The following is a 20,561-nucleotide window of genomic DNA, read 5'->3' on the forward strand; positions in this document are numbered from 1 at the left end:
TCATGGGTTTTCATTTTAGCTATTTCAAATGAAATAAACTTCAGTTAGTTTTGTGAATCTCAGTGTTGCGTGGGGCTTAGTAGGAGATACAGTACCACATACGGCTCAGTGCCTGCATTCAGGGAGCTTAGAATGTAATGATAGAGATAAAGAGGCACCTGAAGTCCCAGCTGTAAACAATACAAGGGTTTTAGGGAAAGAGCTGAAATCCTAAAGCAGATGAATATGGAACTTGAAGGGTTACATTGATAATAGTTTTTGCCAGGCATTTTGCCCCAAATCACATTCCTAAGCCAAATACAATTGGTATTTGTGTTTTAAGATCAAATGATCTTAATGATCAAAACGTCATAGATAAAAGAGAAAATTGATACTTTTTCTCGAACTTTTAGCCTTTATCTTTTTTTCGTGGGTGTTGTCTGTGTTGGTATATACACAGACAGCCTTTTCCTTTGGAAAGTTACATTATTGTGCTGAAATATATTTTGCTTTTAGCAATAAATATGACAGTATGGTTCTTTGGTCTTCTATTTTCTAGACATAGCTTGTATAACAGAAAACAATTATTTTCTCCTTCGAATCAAGGAATCGGTAGCTCACTCAGAAATTCATCTGGACGGAATTTTGCATATTAAGTTATATTCTGTTGGCAGTTAGATTGTTGGAAAAGTGTGAAAAGTTTCAGTCAGTCTATGTTTTGCTTCGTCATACAAATTAACTTCTTGGTTTTATAATCTGAAGCACATGCATATTAAGTAGAGGAAACTAATTGCAGTAAATCCTGGCAATAATCCGGATGTTTCAATAATATCACATTGTTAATTCTGAGTTTACTTGTAACCCTGTTGCATAAGGGTCTTATTTTTCAATTGTTTTAGTCTTGTTGGCCTCGGCTTCTCTGATGATTAAATTGAATCGATTAGATTTTGTTTAATTAGATTTTATACTTTGACGTCACGTCATGGCTTTTGAAAGCATTTTGCACCCTCTTCATCGTGGGCAATACCTACAGATTTAGCTAGTGGTTCATATATACTCTGTTTCTTTCTTTCGTGGAATTTTTATTGCAATAGGCAATAACCGATTTACATACTTCGGGGATGCTAGAGGATCACTCCTTGCTTTTAAACGTAGGATATATCCATCCCAATAATATTTTTAGTGACTGCCAAAATGACTGTTTGCTCCAGCATTTATGCCCCTTTTTCACTGTAGGGTAAATGGCCCTTCAAACTAAATGGGGATGTTTAATATTCCAGGGATTTAACCCACGATCTTTGATGAATGCCAGTGCTGTTTTAAAAAGAATTGCTGTCTTGGTGTAAATAAAATCAAAATCCTGGCATTACAATCTAATTGAGAAATCTGTTTGGAACGTCGGGTCACTAGAGATCATATGTGACCTCCCGGAGCAAAAGAAAACGCAAACGATGATGGCAAGGGGGTATAGGATGTTGAGGAAACACACAGCAGTAGCGCCCAGCCCAGTCTCCACAGATCAAGACAGTGGCCACTTCAACTGAGAATCAGAAGACTCCTAGTAGCGATACTTAGCCTTAGGGGAAAAAAATTCTGGTCAGAGGAGATAGTACGCAGGAAAGCCCAGAGGTGAAAGAGAGGTTGGCAGTTTGGGAGCAACTAAAAGATTTATTTTTTATTTTTTATTTTTTTAAGATTTTATTTATTTATTTGAGAGAGAGAGAATGAGAGATAGAGAGCACGAGAGGGAAGAGGGTCAGAGGGAGAAGCAGACTCCCCGCCGAGCAGGGAGCCCGATGCGGGACTCGATCCCAAGGACTCCAGGATCATGATCTGAGCCGAAGGCAGTCGCTTAACCAACTGAGCCACCCAGGCGCCCAAGATAAATTCCCTTTAGCTGCAGCAGAGAGAGGGGGTCATCTGGGGGGGGGGGGAGAGGGGTTTGGAAGAGGGTGCCAGGAGACGCCTAACCTGGGATAGCATCAGCAGGACTAAGCCAGATGGGCAGATCACGGACCTTTAGGGGACTGCATTTACAGGGCTTAATGATTAACTGGATTTGAGCAACAAGGGAGAGAAGAACAGGAAGTGATCGATGCTTCTCGCCTGGACCCTGGGTGGATGGTGGTGCCATTCACAGAGGAGGACTGTGGGGCAAGAAGCACGTTCGGGGGAGTCTGTGGGACTTCTCAAAACATCCGGGCTGCCGAGGAGAGAAAATCTGAGGAGGCATCCCTCTCTGCTCATGTCACATCAACATGCCAGGGATTTGCAAATGAGGATCCTTTAAAATAGGCCTACAGGGGTCTGCCAGAGGAGGCAAGAAAAACTAGGACCGAGCGCTTTTTAAAAATTCAAGGAAAGAAAGCATTTCCAAAAGGATTGAACGGTCATGGTGTCAAATGCTACGAGAGGGTCAAATAAGATAAAAACTGAACAGATTCCCATCGGATTTTGCAGTGAGGATGTCGTTGGTGACCTTGGCCCAAACACTTACAGTCAAGCGGCCGGGCCGAATCCAGATGCTTCGAGGTGAGGAATGGATAGGAAAGAAGGGAAGTGGGAGGTACTGAGTGTAGACAGCCCTTTGAAGAAGAATGTGAGTGAAAGGAAGGCTGAAGATAAGGCGGTCACTAGAGGAAGATGGGAGGCTGGGGGACAGTTTAATTTTAGTATTTAATGTGGGAGAGACTTGAGTGTGCTAAACACTGATGATGTGGAACAGTTCGTGGAGAGAGAAAGGTTGGAGGTACTGAGGGGGGTGCAGGCAACAGAGCGAGACCTCTAGGAAGGTGGAACAAGATGGGGGGGCCAGAAGAACGGGCTCGTTGTCAGTTAGGGATGCTTTCAATTCAAATAGCTGAAACCCAGCTACTCGTAGTGCCTCACTCAAGCAGGGGTTCCTTTTTTCTCACGGGACAATAAATTTAAGGTAAGCAATGCTGGCATGGCCTCTGTGTCAATGATGTCAGCGCTAAGGGGTTGACATCACCGCATCGATCTTGGCCTTTTCCCCTCTCGCCCTGATCAAGGCGGGAAAAGGGGGAAAAGGTGTTGTGGGCTGCACTTGGTCCTTTAATCAGGAAGCGTTGCCAGCAGTTGCCAGGAGACTTCTTCTGCTTCCGTCTGATTGCCCGGCGCTGTATGGGAGGCTGAGGAAGCTCTCTGATCCTCATGGTGGGAGAAGTCAAGGGACACGGGACTTGGGAATGGCAGTTAGACCAGCCAAATGGCAGCATCTACCACACACAGCAAGGGCAGATTTAGTAAGCCTGGCAGCATGCAGGTGAAGGATTTCCTATCTGAGATTTCTGTTTTCTTTGGAAGTTGGAAATAAGCTCATCTGCTAAGAGAGTAATGGAACATGTGAAGGTAGTGAAAATCAGAAATGGCCGTTTTGGAGACTTGGAGAAACTGGGGACTGATGAAAGACACTGACTGATTTCTTCTGAGCAACCCCCTTAGGTTCAACTGAAATTAGAGATCATGGATTCAGAGGTCACACAACTAGAGGAATGTGCGGCTACGCAAAGGCTGCTCAGTATGTGACCACGGGACAGTGGAAATGCTATGCGTCCTATAGGGTACACTCAATGCGATCGGATCATATAATCACTTTTATCTTGAGTTGTTTATATGAAATTCATATTGTTTCCTTTTTTTAAAAATTTTTTATTCGTTCTGTATAAATCATTACCTGCATGTTTTAGGTGTGTCTCCTATAGAGTACATAGTAATGTTGTAGGAGATTGATCATTTTGAAAGTCCTCAGATCTGTAGGGAAATTGAAAGAGTAGTAAAATAAACAGCCTCATGGCATTCACGGACATTCAGTAACCAACATCTTCCCACATTTTCTGTCTCCTCTCTCAATCTCTCCCTCTCTCTCTCCACAAACACGCACATGTTTTTTTACCCCGAACTCCGTGAAACTTTAAGTTGTAGACAATAAGACACTGCAGCGCTAAATACTTCAGCATGTGTCTCCTGGTAATTGGGACATCCTCCTATGCAAACACAACAGCATGGATTTTTGCCCCTTTGAGAATCAACATTAATCTCACCAATGAGGCTTCAGTACATCTTTGTTTCCCACTTGACCCCAGAGTGCCTTTCAACCCAAACAGTCTGAAGGAGAGTATTTGAAAACTATGTATGTTTTGAAATTAATTTAGCAAATTTTGAAGTGCCCTGTAGCAGTCAGCTTACTGTTGAAATTTTGTTGCCTTTGGTAGGGCTTTTCCAATCTCTTTAGGTTTTCATTTTGGATGCACACAACAACATATAATATCTTATATGTGTGTCTACATCTAAAACTTATATTTGTATTGGCTTTTGTTCTCCTGATATACTTAAGCAATACCTTTTCCTCCTTCCCAGTTTAATGACCAACCTTTCCATCCTTCATTTTTGACTCTAGATTGGTATCGTGTGGTAGATATAAAGTATCTGCATTATTTCTTCAACTACCAATGAAAGCCTGTATTTGAATATACATTATATACTATTCCTTTCATTGTTCAAATGGTAAATGTGACTTAATATTTGCCCAGGTGGATAAAGTGGCTGTTTTATGGGTATATTACAACTGTTAATTAATAAAATCTAACTCAGTGACTGGGAGGAAGGTATTTCATATAGAAATTCAATTTACCTTTTTAAAATTGGAAATACTAGTGATTCATGTCCTCTAGCTGAAGAACACTCTAGGAAACACTGGGTGTGCCTAAATATAATACAAATATAACTCCTTATCAAGGAACTGGAATTCTAAAACAACATGGAAGCAGACATGTAAATAAAAGAATTGGTAATGAAAGGGAGCACGTACATTGGGGCTGTTTGCCAATTGCAGGAATAGGATTAAGAATATTTAAACAGGAACAAGTTCCTTGATTTATACAGTGTCTTTTTAATTTTCATACTGATTTAATCTGTTAATAAAAATAGGGTGATTGCAACTTGAGTAATTTTCCCGGCATTTTCACCATCATGCAAATGTATACAGTATGATGTCTGTTCCTGCTAGAATGCGTTGTCTTGTGTGGGGTACTGGACAGGCCCCAGGCATTTGGGCCCATGCAGCTCCCCATTAGAACTGAAGCTTCTCTGATCCCACCCACTCTTGGCAGCATCAGCCACAGAAGCCCTAGATGCACAATTTCCCCTGACCTGGGCCCCAGTCCCTAGCACTGACCTTCAGGGCTCCCGTTGTACCAGTGAGTTTCCAGTGTTTGAATTATTTATAATTAGAAAAACTACAGACATAAAACTACACTGAAGCAGTTATGTCTCAGCATCTTTTGTTCAGGGCCTTTTTGTGATGAATGTACTGGTATTAACTCTGGTTGAACCTAAATTGTCTGCCAACTGTGCCAACACCCGAGCAGCCAAACCCCAACCGGCTTTATTTTAATTCATGACCACCAGCCCATGCGCCCAACAGGTCTGACTGTTCCTCTATTCTGTTCACTCACCTGCAGGACTGGATCACTATTTCTCCCCTTCTCTCCATGCCTCTCTTCACTCACTCGCAGCTGGTGGTTCTGCTTGGTATTTCACTGAGGAAATGGAAGCGACGAGAGAGTTTCCACATTCTTCCACCATCATTTCTTCAAACTTAATTCAATCAAGACCCAGAAAACTAATTGTTTTCCCTCCTTTTTCAGTTAAGCATAAGCGATTCAGGCTCTCTCTGAAGACAGCCCTTGCACCTGGGCACTAGAGTCCATCCCTCTCACCTGTTCAAGGACAGTGAGCTGGGAATTGTCCCTTTTTCTCTTGTGTTTTCAATTCTCCCCTATCTCCTGGCTCTCTTCCACAGCCCGTAAACACATGTAATATCTCCCATCATAAACACACAACAACAAAAGTCCTCCTATGACCCCTTCCTTTGCTTACCAGTTCATAGTTTAAAAATTCATGTTATGGCAAAACTTCTTTAGCCCAGTTGTTGAACTTCACCTTCTCCCACTCATGCCCGAGTTCCCAGTAGTCAGGCTTTTGTCCCTACTCCTGAACAGAAACAGCTCTTCTCAAGGTCATGAATCCTCATCTCTCATCTTATTCAACCATCAGCAGCATTTCTTATAGTTGGTCACTCGGTCCTTCTTCCACTCTGTCTTCTTTTCCCCATTTTCTTTGCTGGTTCTCCTTTTCTTCCTGCCTCTTCATGTTGGAGAGTCCCAGGTTAGCCTCCTCGGCCCCCCTCTTCTCTGGCTGTATTCGTCCCCACATCAGAGACTCTTAACCTGCAGTCCACAGACTGGTGTCAGTGACCTTGAAAGGGAAACATTTCTTCCTTATTTTCACTAACCTCTAAATGAAACTTTGCATTTTCTGCAAACATGAACAATAATATTTGCTATATCTATGACTTTATCGCTAGTAAAAAATTACATTTTCATCTCATTACAGTGGTTACAGATATCTTGAAATATTGATGCACGTAACTTCTTTAAAGTTACTGTAGTTATTATGCTCACTGTTAGTTCTTATCATGTAGTATATTAATAAAAAATATTATGTTGCCATAGTATAACTTTTAAAATATTTTGATGCCATATTTCATTATAATTGGTTTTCTTTATATCAATTTTATATACCAAAAATATTTCAAAGATATTTTATTTTATGCATTTAAAATATCATTCAGGGAAGGAGCCTGAAGGTTTTAATAGACTTTCAAAGGGATTTATGCCACAAAAACTTTTGGGAGCCCATACTCAAAATGATCTTTAATCTTACAGTTTTAAATACTGTTGAAAGTTATATTTCCAGCCACAACCTCCCTTTTCAGCTACTAAACTCATACATTCAACTGCCTACTCAACATTTCCTCTTGGCGATCTCATTAGCACCTCCCTATTAAAAACCAGGCTCCTGGGGCACCTGGGTGGCTCAGTCAGTTAAGCGCCCAACTCTTGATTTTGGTTCAGGTCATGATCTCAGGGTTGTGAGATCCAGCCCAGCAAGGGACTCCATGCTGGGCATGGAGCCTCCTTAAGAGTCTCTCTCTCCGTCTACCCCTGCCCCTCCCTCCCACACCCCCACCAGCTTGCACATGCGCACGTGCCCATGTACTCTCTCAAACAAACAAAACAGGCTCCTGAATCTCATCCACTCCCCAGACTTGCGCCTCTTACAGTCTTCTCCCGTCAGTTGGGCAACTCCATTTTTCTAGTTGCTCAGGCCAGAAACCAAGGACTCAGCCTTGACTCCTCTTTTTCATAAGCCACATCTGATCTAGAAGCAATTGCATTGGCTCTATCTTTTGAGTGTATGTAGGATCCAACCACTTCTCACCGGTTCCACGCCATCCCTCCCGATCCAAGCTATCAGCTTCTCTTGCCTGGACGTTTGCAATGGTGCCCCAACAGTACTTCCTCCACAGCCTCCCGCAGCCCCCAGCACAGATGTGTGCACACGCAGACACACACGTACACTCACCCGCTCACAATGAGCAAAGCAGCGGCCAGAATAATGCTGTTAAACCTACTTTAATCAGATCAGGCTGCCCCTCTCATGGAGCTCTCCAAAGGCTCCCCTACTCAAAGTAAAAGCCGAAGTCTCTACAGTGGCCCATGAGGCACCCATGAGTAAAAAGTCTGGAAAGAGGCCAGAAAGAGATATTGGCCAAAGACATATATTATTTTGGGTTTAAACAATAAAAGAATAAGCTTTAGAAATAAATAATTTATTTTTAAAGGCGAACAATTTAGCAAAATTCAGAATGGTCTTTACAGTATAGTTTCTGAAATGAGCAATGAAAAAGCGATTAGGCCATCTTATTTTAGGTACAGAGAAAGAATTGAATTTGCATTATGTGTGTGTTGGATATCAGTCTTAGATATAAGTGTTTCTTAATAATCAGTGCCAAACTTTACAGACCATACTGATTGTCTATATTTTGAGTTGTTGATAATACTGTAAATGCTAATTTGACACTTTCACTTTTCTTCATTTCTATATATTTTGTTTGTGAATAATCATAAGATCCTATGTGACCTAGATCACAGGAATATGCAATAGGGACTTGCTGTTGGGGGTTTAAGCACAGTTCAATAATTATAAAATATTTCACTAATAGGAAAAGAATAAGACAAACTCTCTGTTGACCTTTGTTTCACATTAAAATGGCCGGAGTTTGACACCGAAGTGACAGCTGGTTAAAACAGCTTGAGATTTCAAAGTGCTTGAGTATATATAAATATTATGACTGATCTCATAAGTGTGTTGGAAAACACTTTTCCTTGGCTTAATTGTTTGCTACATTCTCCCCTGTTGGTTGGAGGGAACTATCACCACCCCCTCCCAAAGAAAGTTTTATCTTCTGGACTTAAAAGAAACAGAAAAATTAAAAACATGTAGTTGAACTCAACAGAACCAAGATTGGAGGTTAATACTGCGAATGTAAATTACTATTTCATGCACAAACCTAAGGCTCATGTTCCTCTAGTTTGATAACAGGACAGATACTGCTCCCAGTGAACCCTATGTGATGAGATGCCAGTGGTAGTAGTATGTGGAAAATTCATCAATAAGATTTATTTTTTCCACTTCCTTTTCTACAACAGAACATCTTAGGGCAAGGAGAACTCACAGGGATGAAAAGATGTCACAGACAGACCATTTCTACACACAGGTCTCCCAGAATTCCGAAAAGGCACATCTACTGTCAACCCTCCACTCCTTAAAATTGTCTCAACCTTATTTTGTAAAATCTCATCCAAGTTACTGTTTATCCTAAACCTTATATCATAGCAACATGGATCCTTCTGTGCAGTTTTCCGTGAGCGAGGAAAACTTGGGATGACAGAGAGGAAAGACTAGGAAGAAGAGTGATAAACAAAAGTCAGAATGATATAGTTTGTTAGTGGACAGAATAGATTAAGATTATCAGCAGTGCAGAGTTCAGGCAGAAGCTTTCCCATGAGGCTTGTAACATTTCTGAAAGGCATTAGCGTCAATTAGTGAAGAATTAATTCAGGAAAGTGGAGGCTGACTCGGGCCATTGTAATCAGGGGTTGGGAGTGCAGGTCCGAGGCACAGAGAAGGCTGTACAGATCTCCGGCAGGCAGGTGAGGGAAAGAAGAGGCAAAGGCATGGTTGCCATAGGTTGAGATGAATAATTCCATTTCTGTGTTTAGTTTTTAATTTTTAAAAAGATAATGGTTGCATACCGAATTCAAACAGTACAACAGAAAATTGAATGAAAATTAAATCAGCTTCCTATATCAGCTCCAGACCCCAGTTCCCCCTCCAGAAGGGATTGCGGTTTTTACGCATTTTTGCATCTTCCATAAAAAATTCTATGCTCTATGCACAGAGAAGCATTTATATATAACTCCTTTTCTTTAAATGCCAGCACTAGTATTACTCACAGTACCTCCGTTCTTCACACAAGTCATATTATTCTAAACCTTGCTTTTTTAACCCGATAGATTATAGCTTCATTCCTCCTAATTTCCTCAATTCCTGTTAACGGCCACATTATATGCTGTCCTATGGATGTGACAGTCTCCTGTGATGGACATTTAAGTTGTTTCCAGTCCTTTGGTCCCATAAGCAGTGCTTCAGTTATAGCCTCATACATATGAGGTCATCTCCTTTTATATTTCTGTTCAAAGATATTAGAATGGGGCTGGAAAGATCAGAAAATAAAGCTGTCCTAATTAGATTGAGATATTGAGGACAGGCTGATTTATTCTCACAGAGAGAAATAGCCACGAGGTGGTATGGATAAGAGAATAAAAGTTAACTTAGATTAATAGGGCTTCATTGCTCCATAGTTTAATTCGAGGCAAATAGCAATAGGCTTTTTGGTATTTTGGTGCTACTCTTCACAGCGCTTAAAGTTCAAAGTTAGAGCAAGTAGTTAATGAAAGTGAGTAAACAGCAAATGTACTAATGACCCATACAAGATCTGCTGTTCTTCTAAGGGAAAACAAGCTATTATTGAGCAGATATTTTCCCGCAGGTTTCATCACTGATTTCAAAATTTTAATAAAATAAAAAAATAACATTAATACATATACCCAATAAGCATGTTGAAATGGGAAACCTCACCACAGAACAAAGAAATGAAAATGAAAAGGACATCTTTTCTGTGCAGTCCAGAAAAAACTTTTTAATTATTATACACAGTGATAGTGGTTAAGTAATGAAAGGCCCTCTGTATGGGGGACTATTATGTTATAGTTTAAAATACATTTTTCATTTAAAAATATATACATAATATTATAAAAATAATTTTGAAATAAAATAATATGTTAAAGGACACCAGTACATAAATATTCACATTATGATGTTTAAATTAAAGTCTATGCCTAGAATTATATGTATAACTAAATCTGATACAGACTCATGTATATCAGAGAGGGAAGACCAAAAGGTTAACAGTAATTATCTCTGAGTAATGGGATTGCGGTTTTTACACATTTTTGCATCTTCCAAAAGTGTTAGAGTAAGTACATTTATTTAAAAAAAGGATTCATTTTTTAAAAGGATTGAAAAACATGGAAATGGAGATATGGTTTATTTTTAATAAGCGCTTTTCAAAAACTGCACATTCCTTCTCCCAGAAGATGCATCCTTCGAATTCTTAGCCCCATCTACATTTATGGAAGTACTTGAATCCGGTCTTAAGGAAGTCGCATTATTACAGATTTTATGTTTCAGTCAAGCAGAGTCACATTGAGATTCAGTGTGAATGATCTTATAAAGCCTTGTCCCACTTTCTGGAGTGAAGCCTCATACATGTAAGGACTGTCCCCCTCCAGCCTAGACCTGCCGTCTGAGCTTCACACTTGTACACCCAAAAGCCTCCCGGCATTCTGCGCGCAGGTCTCGCAGGCTGCTCAACCCCGGCACCTGTTCCTTCTTAAAATGAGTTCCTAGGCTTCCCCCAGTCTCTCTTGTCACGTCCCCAATCCTTCCTTCCACGTCACTGAAAAGCCACTTCTCTCTCTCTCTCTCCTTCTCCACATCCTGTGCATGGCCCAATCCTGTCAGTTTTACCTGCACAGGACGCGGGGGCATCTGCCCCGCCTCGCCGTCTCCGCCGCCTCACCCCTGCCGCCTCTCTCAGGGCTTCGGGCCGCAGCTCGCGCTGCCTCTCGGACTCGGCTCCAGCCTCCTTCAAGTCATTCTCCGCGGGCGAGGTAAATGATCTGTTCCCATCACAAGACAAATGCCAAGTACAATGAGGTGCCATTTTCCAGGTTGGCAAGTTTCAAAAAATTGTGATAATACATTGTGTTAGCAAGAAGTCTAGGATAATAGGCACTTGTACATTGCTGGTGGGAGTATAAATTGATTCAGTCGCTTTGGGGAGCAATTTGGCAATATTTATCAAAATTAATATTATATAGAGCCTTCATGACCTCCCTGTTTATTTCTGCGAATTTATCCTTATCTTATATTTTTACTCTTTGAAGATCACTCCTTGAAAGAAATGTTTTTCCCTCTTGAATAAGTAAACTATATTTATTATCAAGTTCAGTAAGAGGGTATACAATTAAAAATCATCTCCTCTCACTCCTGTCCTACAACCACCCAGTTCTCTGTCCCAGACCAAACACTATTACTTCTCTTTTTATTTACAAAAATAGTAATATACACATTCACGTTCTTCTGCATTTTGCTTTATTTCCTTAACCACCTTGGAGCACTTCTCACATCAGCTCATTTAGAGCTGACCAAAAGCTACATAGTATTCTATTGTATAGACCTACCATTCTTTATTTTAGATCAGTTCTCCACTGATGGACATTTAGGGTCCACACACATGCGCGCGCACGCGCGCACACACACACACACACACACACATAAACGTATGTACATATATATGCCACAATGAATATGCATAGACATATATCATTTTGCCCTTCTGTAAGACATGTAAACATTGAATGCTGGTGTACTCTTTTTTTTAAAGGTTTTATTTATTTATTTGACACACAGAGAGAGAGCCCAAGCAGGGAGAGCAGCAGACGGAGAGGGAGAAGCAGACTCCCTGCTGAGCAGGGAGCCTGACGCGGGGCTCGATTCCTGGACCCTGGGATCATGACCTGAGTTGGAGGCAGACACTTAACACGCTGAGCCACCCAGGCACCCCTGGCGCACTGTTTATATAATGTGAAATACACCTGAATACTGCATGCTTGGATAAAAGAATTTTGTTAAAAATGAAAGTTTAGTTAACTGCTTTCTCCAGAGTAACTTAATCTTTTGGTTACTTCCCACAGTATTGTTTCTTGATTCCTTCTCTAACTTTCACAATCGTGTCAAAAGCTGGAGATCCAGATAACATTCAAATGTGTACTTAATGTACAGACAGGATGTGCTTATATGCCAAACCCTAATTGTTTTCTTATAACACTTTCCTTGCCATGTTTTTATAAGGCATGATTTTTATGCACTGTCTATAATTTGAGTTATTAGATCATATAACTCTTTTCTCATTCCTGTTTTTGATTAAATAATAAAATAAATCCACTAGATGGTGTATATGAACAGAGAGAAAGAAAAGTTAGTTCCTTTTTTGTACTTTATAGCTCAAGTTCAAAGAAGACTAAAAATTTCTGCTTACATTTTGGTTTTGGGAGCGAGGGAACAATATCCCCATCAAAAAAACTAAAACAAAACAAAAACACAACCAAAAAAGGATTTTCTGCAATGTTAAGGTTTCTATTAGCTATTAAAATAGTTAATTCTACAAATTGAATATATAAATTAGAAGAATATATTAAATAAATACAATCTGATTCAATAAATGTGATAAAAATTATTTGCCTTCTTATCTCTCTTGGCTTCCTCAGTTATAATAATAACTTGACTATTCCACAGAAATTTTTAATTGTCAAATCATTCCTCCACTTACTGATTACTACTTATGAATTCTGGATATTGCTTTAACCTGGATTTTCTGAAAAGCTAATAGCACCCTATATTAGAAAATTAACTCTGTTATAATGGACCACACTGGGGATATATTGTGGTGATTTAGCAAACCCTTGTATTGTAAGAAGGAAACTGTTTTAATAATTTTTTTTTTTCTCTTTAGCACCTGATCTGACGGCAGTGGTTGAAGGTCATCCAAAAGTGTTCATTCACTGATGATAAGCTAGAGCCAGTCGTTTATACATCATTCCCCTCAGCGCAGTTTTCTGGGTAGGAGTGAGAGCATAGCAGGTCTAGAGATCAGAGGCCTGTCACCCTGGCATGTCTTGTTCATTAATATTCCTGAGATCTGTGAGATCTCTCCGTGCTTCTTGAACAGTAGGCTGGCCTTGTCTGAGAATCGCCTGTGCTGATCCTGGATGAATCAGGTTGAATTGGTCTATGGGGTTAAAGTTCTCAGGAGATAAATGGCTTTTAAGGCTGAGCTAATTGTTTCCAACCACTAATTTACATTGGGAGAAATTTGACTTGTTGATAAGTAAAGGGGACCAATTTGGCTTCAAATAACAAAGTTAGAGGAAGGCGGCCACCCCATTTAGGATAGTCTTTCCCCTACCAGAATCCATAGTTCAGTTTCTCTTGGTAGTTCTTTTTGTTTGTGGAAAATGAAGCAAATTCTCATACATGAGTGGCATTTTCTAGCTGCTTTGTGTTCTATTCTTTTGAGATAAGATATATGTTTAGATTACTGGATTCCAGTATGCATTTGTTTCAGTTTAATCAGGAATGCATGGATTCCCTTTCTGTTTAAAAGCCAGATAAGGCAGAAGAAGAGCCTTGAAAGAGATGACTTTCCTGTTTATTCCTTTCTCTTCACTCTCCTGAGCCCTTGACAAGAAGGGTTTCAGCCCCAACCGCTCCTCCAGAACTGGCCTTGCCAAGGTTTCCCATAACCTTTACTTTGTTTAATACAAAGCTCTGTTATTGTCATCATCTTATGTGGATCCTGAGCATAATTGGACGCTTGGACGCTGTTAGTCACCCTTCTCCTCCTTTAAATACTTCCTTAACCTAGCTTCCAAGGCGTTACCTCTCCGGGGATATCTCCTACCTCCTTGTCTGATACTCCTCCATCCCCTTGGACTGGACCTTCCTTTTCCTCCCTGACTTCTAAACACCGCAGTGCCTCTAGACATGGTCCTTGGACCTTCCTTCTTTCTGAGTTACCTTACTCCCCTGATGATCTCATCCTATCTTTAACCTTTATATACCACCTATATGCTAATGGCTCTCAAATTTATTTCTCCAGCTTGTATGTCTCTCTTGACCCTCAAGCACATATACCAACTGTTTACCTAACAACTCCATCTGGATGTCTAGTAAACATCTCAAGCTTGACATGTCCCATGCTGAACACCCCCACCCCCCAGCCAGCCAGCTCCCTCTCTTCTCAGTCAGTGGCAACTTCAAGCCAAAAGCCTTTGTGTCATCCCTGACTGTTCCTTTTCTCATGCCTCATATACAGTCCATCAGCAATAGCTCTGTGCCTGTGTCTTCAAAATATGTCAAAAGCCCGACTACTTATCATTTCCACTGTTGCCACACCCTGGTTCCAGCTACCATCACCTCGGGCCTCAATTAATGCAATAATGTCCTAACTGGTCTCCCCGTTTCTACTTCCCACTATTATCTATTGCCCAAATAGAGTGATCCTTTAAACATGAAAGCCAGATGATGCTTGTCCTTGGTTCCAAGTCCTTAATCTCACCTAGAGTAAAAGCCAAAGTCCTGAAAATGGTCGAGCAGGCTCTGCCCAATCTCTGATCTCCTTCCTCCCCCGCCCCCCTCCCAGACACTCAGTTGGCTACAGCTGCCCAGGCCTCCTTTCCTGGCTGCCTCAAGATCTTTGTACTTTTTCCTCCCTCTGACTCAACTGCTCCCAGTCTTCTCCCTCACTTCAAGTTCTAGCTCAAAGATCACTTTCTCAACGAGAACCTGATACCCTGTTTAATGTTGCCTAAAATCTTTGAACACTTCCGTTCTCAGCCTCATGTATCTCAAGCTGCTTTCTATTTTACTTAATTATTTTCTTTATTATTAATACTCCTCTGGGTCCTCCCCCTGCCAGCCTCCCAACACACACACACACACACACACACACACACACACACACACACACACACACACACACACTAAAAATGAGTCCCTTGAAGGAAGGAATTTTGTTTGTTTATGTTTACTGTTGTACTTCTAACTCTGGAAACGTGCCTGCCGTATCGTGGGCCCTTAACAGGTATTTGTAAAATGAACCTGTGGTTAAAGAAAGGTTTGTGTTACTGGATACCCTGATCGAGTGGGACTGAACCATTCTATTTATGTCTAAGAATTAAAACTGTAATATCATATGAACTTTTGTAGGTTTCATCCAACATTTGTTCAATGATGACACTTGTTTTGGCAAAGACTGCCAGTTGCCTACCCAACAGCCATTTCCGTCTTCATACTTAATTAGAACTCTAATTTTGTTTTAGTGCCCTGTTCCTTCCGGCAACTCAGGTAAGTCCTGATTGGTCTAAGCCAAAATAACTCCCCCATTCTCCAGGCCTCAGACCAGTTTAGGGATTGTGAACACGATCTGGCTTTGGCCAGTGAGATTGGAAGGAACTACTCTGATGGTGGGGCTGGCGGGGGCGGGGTAGAGTTCTAGAAAAGGATTTCTTTTGCCTCTTTACCAAAGAAGCACAAGAGAGAAACAGACCTTTCTCAGACCATTAAGTGTTGATGTACGGGGATGTGATGTGTAGAGCAGCTAAAGCCATCTTACCTCCAGAAGGAGACCTAAAAGACAGTCTTAGGTGCTTAATATGTTGTTGGGCTTCAAATAAGTGGTAACAATCAATCAAATTCTTGGTTTTGGGCAGCCAGTTATTTGAGAGCTTGGGCTGCCAAGCAGCTACCTGGAATGTCAGTCACTCAGTAGTGACCCTGTCAAAACTAACTCCACCACAGTTCTAATTTTTTTTATTTTTAATTTTTTTTAAGATTTTGTTTATTTATTTGACAGAGAGAGAGTGAGCGAGAAAGAGAGAGGGAGAAGGAGCAGGGGGAGAAGGCAGAGGGAGATGGAGAAGCAGACTCCCTGCTGAGCAGCCCTACGTGGGGCTCCATCCCAGGACTCCGGGATCATGACCTGAGCTGAAGGCAGACGCTTGACCAGCTGAACCACCCAAGGGCCCCACCACCACAGTTTTTAAAACCTCTATTCCAAATGGACATACAAAATGAAATACTATTGGTATTTTTATCATTATCTTATGGAAATAGGATGCCTTCACTTACTCATAAAATTGACTAACCATTTACTGGTGCCAGGAACATGGTAAGTACTTGAGTAGAGGTAACACACATAGAAGAACAAAGAGAGACACCCAACCAGCCTGCTCAGGAAGAGGAAAGGTCCTAACCAGAAGTCTCTACACCAGAGCTGACAAGAAGTGACACTTGGACTGAACCCTAACAGACCAAAAGGAGTTACCCAACCAGAAAAAGAAGAAAAAGGGGCATTCCTTGCAAAGGAGGTAGCCTATGAAATGCATGGGGGTCTGAGAGAATATGGCACATTCAAGGAAGTGTGAGTAATTGAGTGTGTAAGGTGCAGATTGGAAGAATCGGGAAAGAAGTTTAGAGAGATGAGGGGCGCCTGGGTGGCTCAGTCGTTAGGCATCTGCCTTTAGCTCAGATCATGATCCCAGGGCCCTGGGATCAAGCCCCACATCGGGCTCCCTGCTCCATGGGAAGCCTGCTTCTCCCTCTCCCTCTCCCACTCCCCCTGCTTGTGTTCCCTCTCTTGCTGTCTGTCTCTGTCAAATAAATAAAATCTTTAAAAAAAAAAAGAAGAAGTTTAGACAGGTAAACAGGAGTCTGTTCACAAAGGACATTGGGGTCAAGCTATGGTATAAGACTTATATCAGGAATAGGGAGTTACTGAAGGGTATTAAGTATGTATGGAACATGATGGTACTTGAATTTTTAGGAAGATTACTTTGGTAGCTCAAAGAATATTTGGAAGGCAAGATAAGAGATGGGTAGAGATGATGAGAAGGAGAGAAGAAATAAAGCAGGGTTTTTAGATGCAAGAGATATTTAGGAAGTTGTTTAGGTAGAACGTGGTGACTCATTATGAGAGCTGAGAGCAGGGGAGCAGGAAGTTTGCAAAGAAATGCAGGGCTAGTGAAGGGGATGGAGGTGGCTGCACACCTGTGTGCTGAGAGCTAAGCTGAGGATGGACATCCTGAGCTAATGGCTCCTGTACACATGGTTGAGTGATATACTTCTTTTAGCAAAGAAGGCTGGACTGATCCACACTTGGGTAAGTACTGCAGAAGGAAAAAGGAGCAAGAGGAGTGAGAAGCTGAAGCTGTTATTGAAGCGACAGGTTGAAGTGCTGAACCAAAGCAAGATGGCAATGGAAGCAGAACAGGAAAAAGTCTGACACATGGAGTGAATGGGATAGAACCTCAGTCACAATCCTGATGAATAAGCAGGTATAATCGGAGCCGTGAGGATAACAGGAGTTCGTGGTAGGAAAGTGGAATGGTGTGGCTAAGATTTTACAGGTGGGGTAGCTGCAGGCAGTAATACAGAAGGGGTGAGTTGTTGATATCCGTGTGGAGATGAAGGGCATTGGAGTTGAAGAAGCCAAGGCCCAGGGTGTTGGAAGGGTCATCCACATGAACATTGAAGACAGCAGGATTATGGCAGATTTGGGGTAGAGAGAAAAATCATAAGCCATGCTCCACCATCCCTGACACACATCAGGGAGCGATGAGAACAACAAGAAGAGATGGAGGATAGAAAATTCGAGAGGCACAAGTTTCCAAGGAAGGATTCTGACAGGAGATTGGCAGAGTATTGCGCAGGCAAGTGCTAATTGTTACTGAACACTTACTGCGTGCCAGGTTCTGTTCTAAGTACTTTACAAGACTCTTAACTCATTTAATTCTCCATGAGGTTAAGTACTATTATTATCCCCGATGAGGACACTGAGACTTTGTGATGTTTAATAACTCGCTCAAGGTACAAAGCCATGATCCCAATCCAGGCAGTTTGGATCCAAAGTCCACACTCTTACCCATGTCATTGTCCTGCTGGTTCTGTTGAACAAACCCAGCCAGCCCTGAGGTTAAGTAGAAAGTTCAAGAACAAAGAGTGTCCACTTAAGAGTGTAGAATAGTGTTTGTGTTTGGGGAGTCATTCAAAAGAGGCAGAACATGACTGGTCCTTGATAGCATCAACTCCTTTACATTTTCCAGAGTCTATTTTATTTTGCATTTAAACATAATAGTATGCCTTGGAACTATGTTAATATGTAAGCTCCCTCAGACGTTTTTTAGAAGCGGGTGCAGTTGACTTTTAAAATAAATAGTTATATTAATATTAACTATAGGTACTCAGTTACATAAAGGAATTTTGCATCTTTCAGAGAACTGAGATACATTTTGAGAATGGCAATAAGGAAAATAAAACATGCAGTCTTGAAAAATACATGGCTCTGGTTTTTTCTCTGGCTTTTACTAGGCTTCACAGCAAGCTGGTTTATTTGAGGTTCATGCTACTTGTTGGAAGAAATTCTCCTATTTTTCTTTTTTTAATTCTTATTACTTGATAGGCACTAACTGTTGTAAACATCAAGAGTCCAAGAATGTTATAAAGCATTATATTCCTAAGGAGAATCTTACTTTGCTTGGCTCATATTAAGTTCTATTTATTTTCTTACAATTAAGGCCCAAAGAATCTTTGAATAAAGTACTAATCTTATAAAGCACTGAGAAACCAGCTTCCTTGTCTTACAGAGCTACCACTCTTCATGAAAAGTGTGGCTCTAAGAAGTGTAGACATGAGGAAAATATGGATTTATACAAAGGGAAATTTATGGTGTAATTATAAACCATACTATGGACTTATATTGGAAGTCTGTATCTCACAATGACGTTTAAAAACTCTGGCACATATAAAATGGGTTCTTTCAAGATGTGATTCAGGTTTTATTTAGAAATGTATATATTGACGCATACCACAAGAAGTTTATGTTAATCGTGAGTGACCATGGACGGTTTAATCCAAATTAAGAGTGGATTTGTCAGATGTAGGATCTCAATCAGGTAACTGGAAAAACCAAATGATTTCTTTTTTATCTGGAAGGTTCAGATAGGCAGCTTTTAAGAAAACACTATTGACTCTTCAAGGGAGCTGTTCTTGGTTCAGCTTTGGTTTCTGAAATAACTAGAAAGTTTTAGGCTAAATAGTTCTACACAAGGAGAGAGAAGAAAAATGGGAAAATTGTTAGTAAAGATGATCTTTTACTTCTACCACCACTCCACTCTTTGGAAAAAATAATTTTGTGCCCTGGGATTAAAGCAGAAGGAAAGGCAGGGAAATTCAGCACAAACCAGTTTAAGTGATGCTTTTACAATTTGCAAAACTCCGAGTTCCTTGTTAACTTATATCTACATGATAGAGGTGGTGGGAGCGGCAGGTAGAAATAAGTATAAGTTGCCTTCTTTCTTCTCAGATTGTTAGTTATATACTTTAATTTTATGTTTATTGTTCTCTTGCTTGTCTGTACAGTATTGCCAATGTATTGTTTAGTTTTACATAGTTTTGAACTTTATATGTGTATGTGCAATCAAGCTTTTGTTTTCTTCTGTAACTTGTCTTTTTTTCCACTCAAAATTATCTTCTGAAATAGTGTTGAGACATGCAGAAATAATTCATTTAGTTTCTGTCAACTATAGAATCCTCCATTTTATGGGTATGCCATAATTTATAAACTTATTTTTATTTTAGAAGAACACTGAGATTTTCGTTGGTTTTTGTAGGTTTTTTTTGCAGGGGTGGGGGTAGGTGTAGTTTTTGTTTGTCTGCTTTGCTCTTACAAACATGGCTGCCTTTGAACATTCTCGTATATCTCCTTGGTACTTATGTGCAAAGGTTTTTCTAGATATTTACCTAGAAGTAGAATGTTGAGGCATTGGGTATGTGCATCTAAATTTACTGGATAATGCAACTTGTTTTCTGTAGTACTAATTTACACTCATCCCTGCAGTATATCAGTATTTGAGAGTCTCTCCAACACTTGGTGCTTTCCAACTTTTTAGTTATTGCCAGTGTGATTGGTTACAAAGTAGTATTGCATGTAGTTCTAATTTGCATTTCCCATGTTTATGACCAGTCTTGTTGCCTTTCTGGGAAATGTCCATTTGTGTCTTTTGTTCACTTTTTTCTGTTGGATTGTCTGTCTTTCTCTGAATGATTTTGAGTTCTTTAAGTTCTCTTTTACATTCCATATACTCTGTAAACTAATCCTTTGCCAGGTATATACATCACATATAATTTCTGCCCTAGTTATGGCTTTACAGGATTTATTAATGAACAGAATTATTCATTTTAATGTAGTTCATGTCTCCAAATTTTTTGAACATCTTCATAAAAATTTTTTAAACTACAATGAGATATGGATTTCTGCTAATCAAATCACCAAAGATCCAAAACTTTGATAGCATGCTGTGTTGATGAAGATATCCTGAGAACAGGCAATTTTATACCTTGCAAGTAGGAGTATGAACTGGTGCAGCCATTATAGAGGGCATCCTCAAATTTTTTTCTTAAGGATTTGCTCT

The sequence above is a fragment of the Zalophus californianus genome, chromosome 2 (assembly GCF_009762305.2).
Source record: "Zalophus californianus isolate mZalCal1 chromosome 2, mZalCal1.pri.v2, whole genome shotgun sequence".
Taxonomy (NCBI): Eukaryota; Metazoa; Chordata; class Mammalia; order Carnivora; family Otariidae; genus Zalophus; species Zalophus californianus.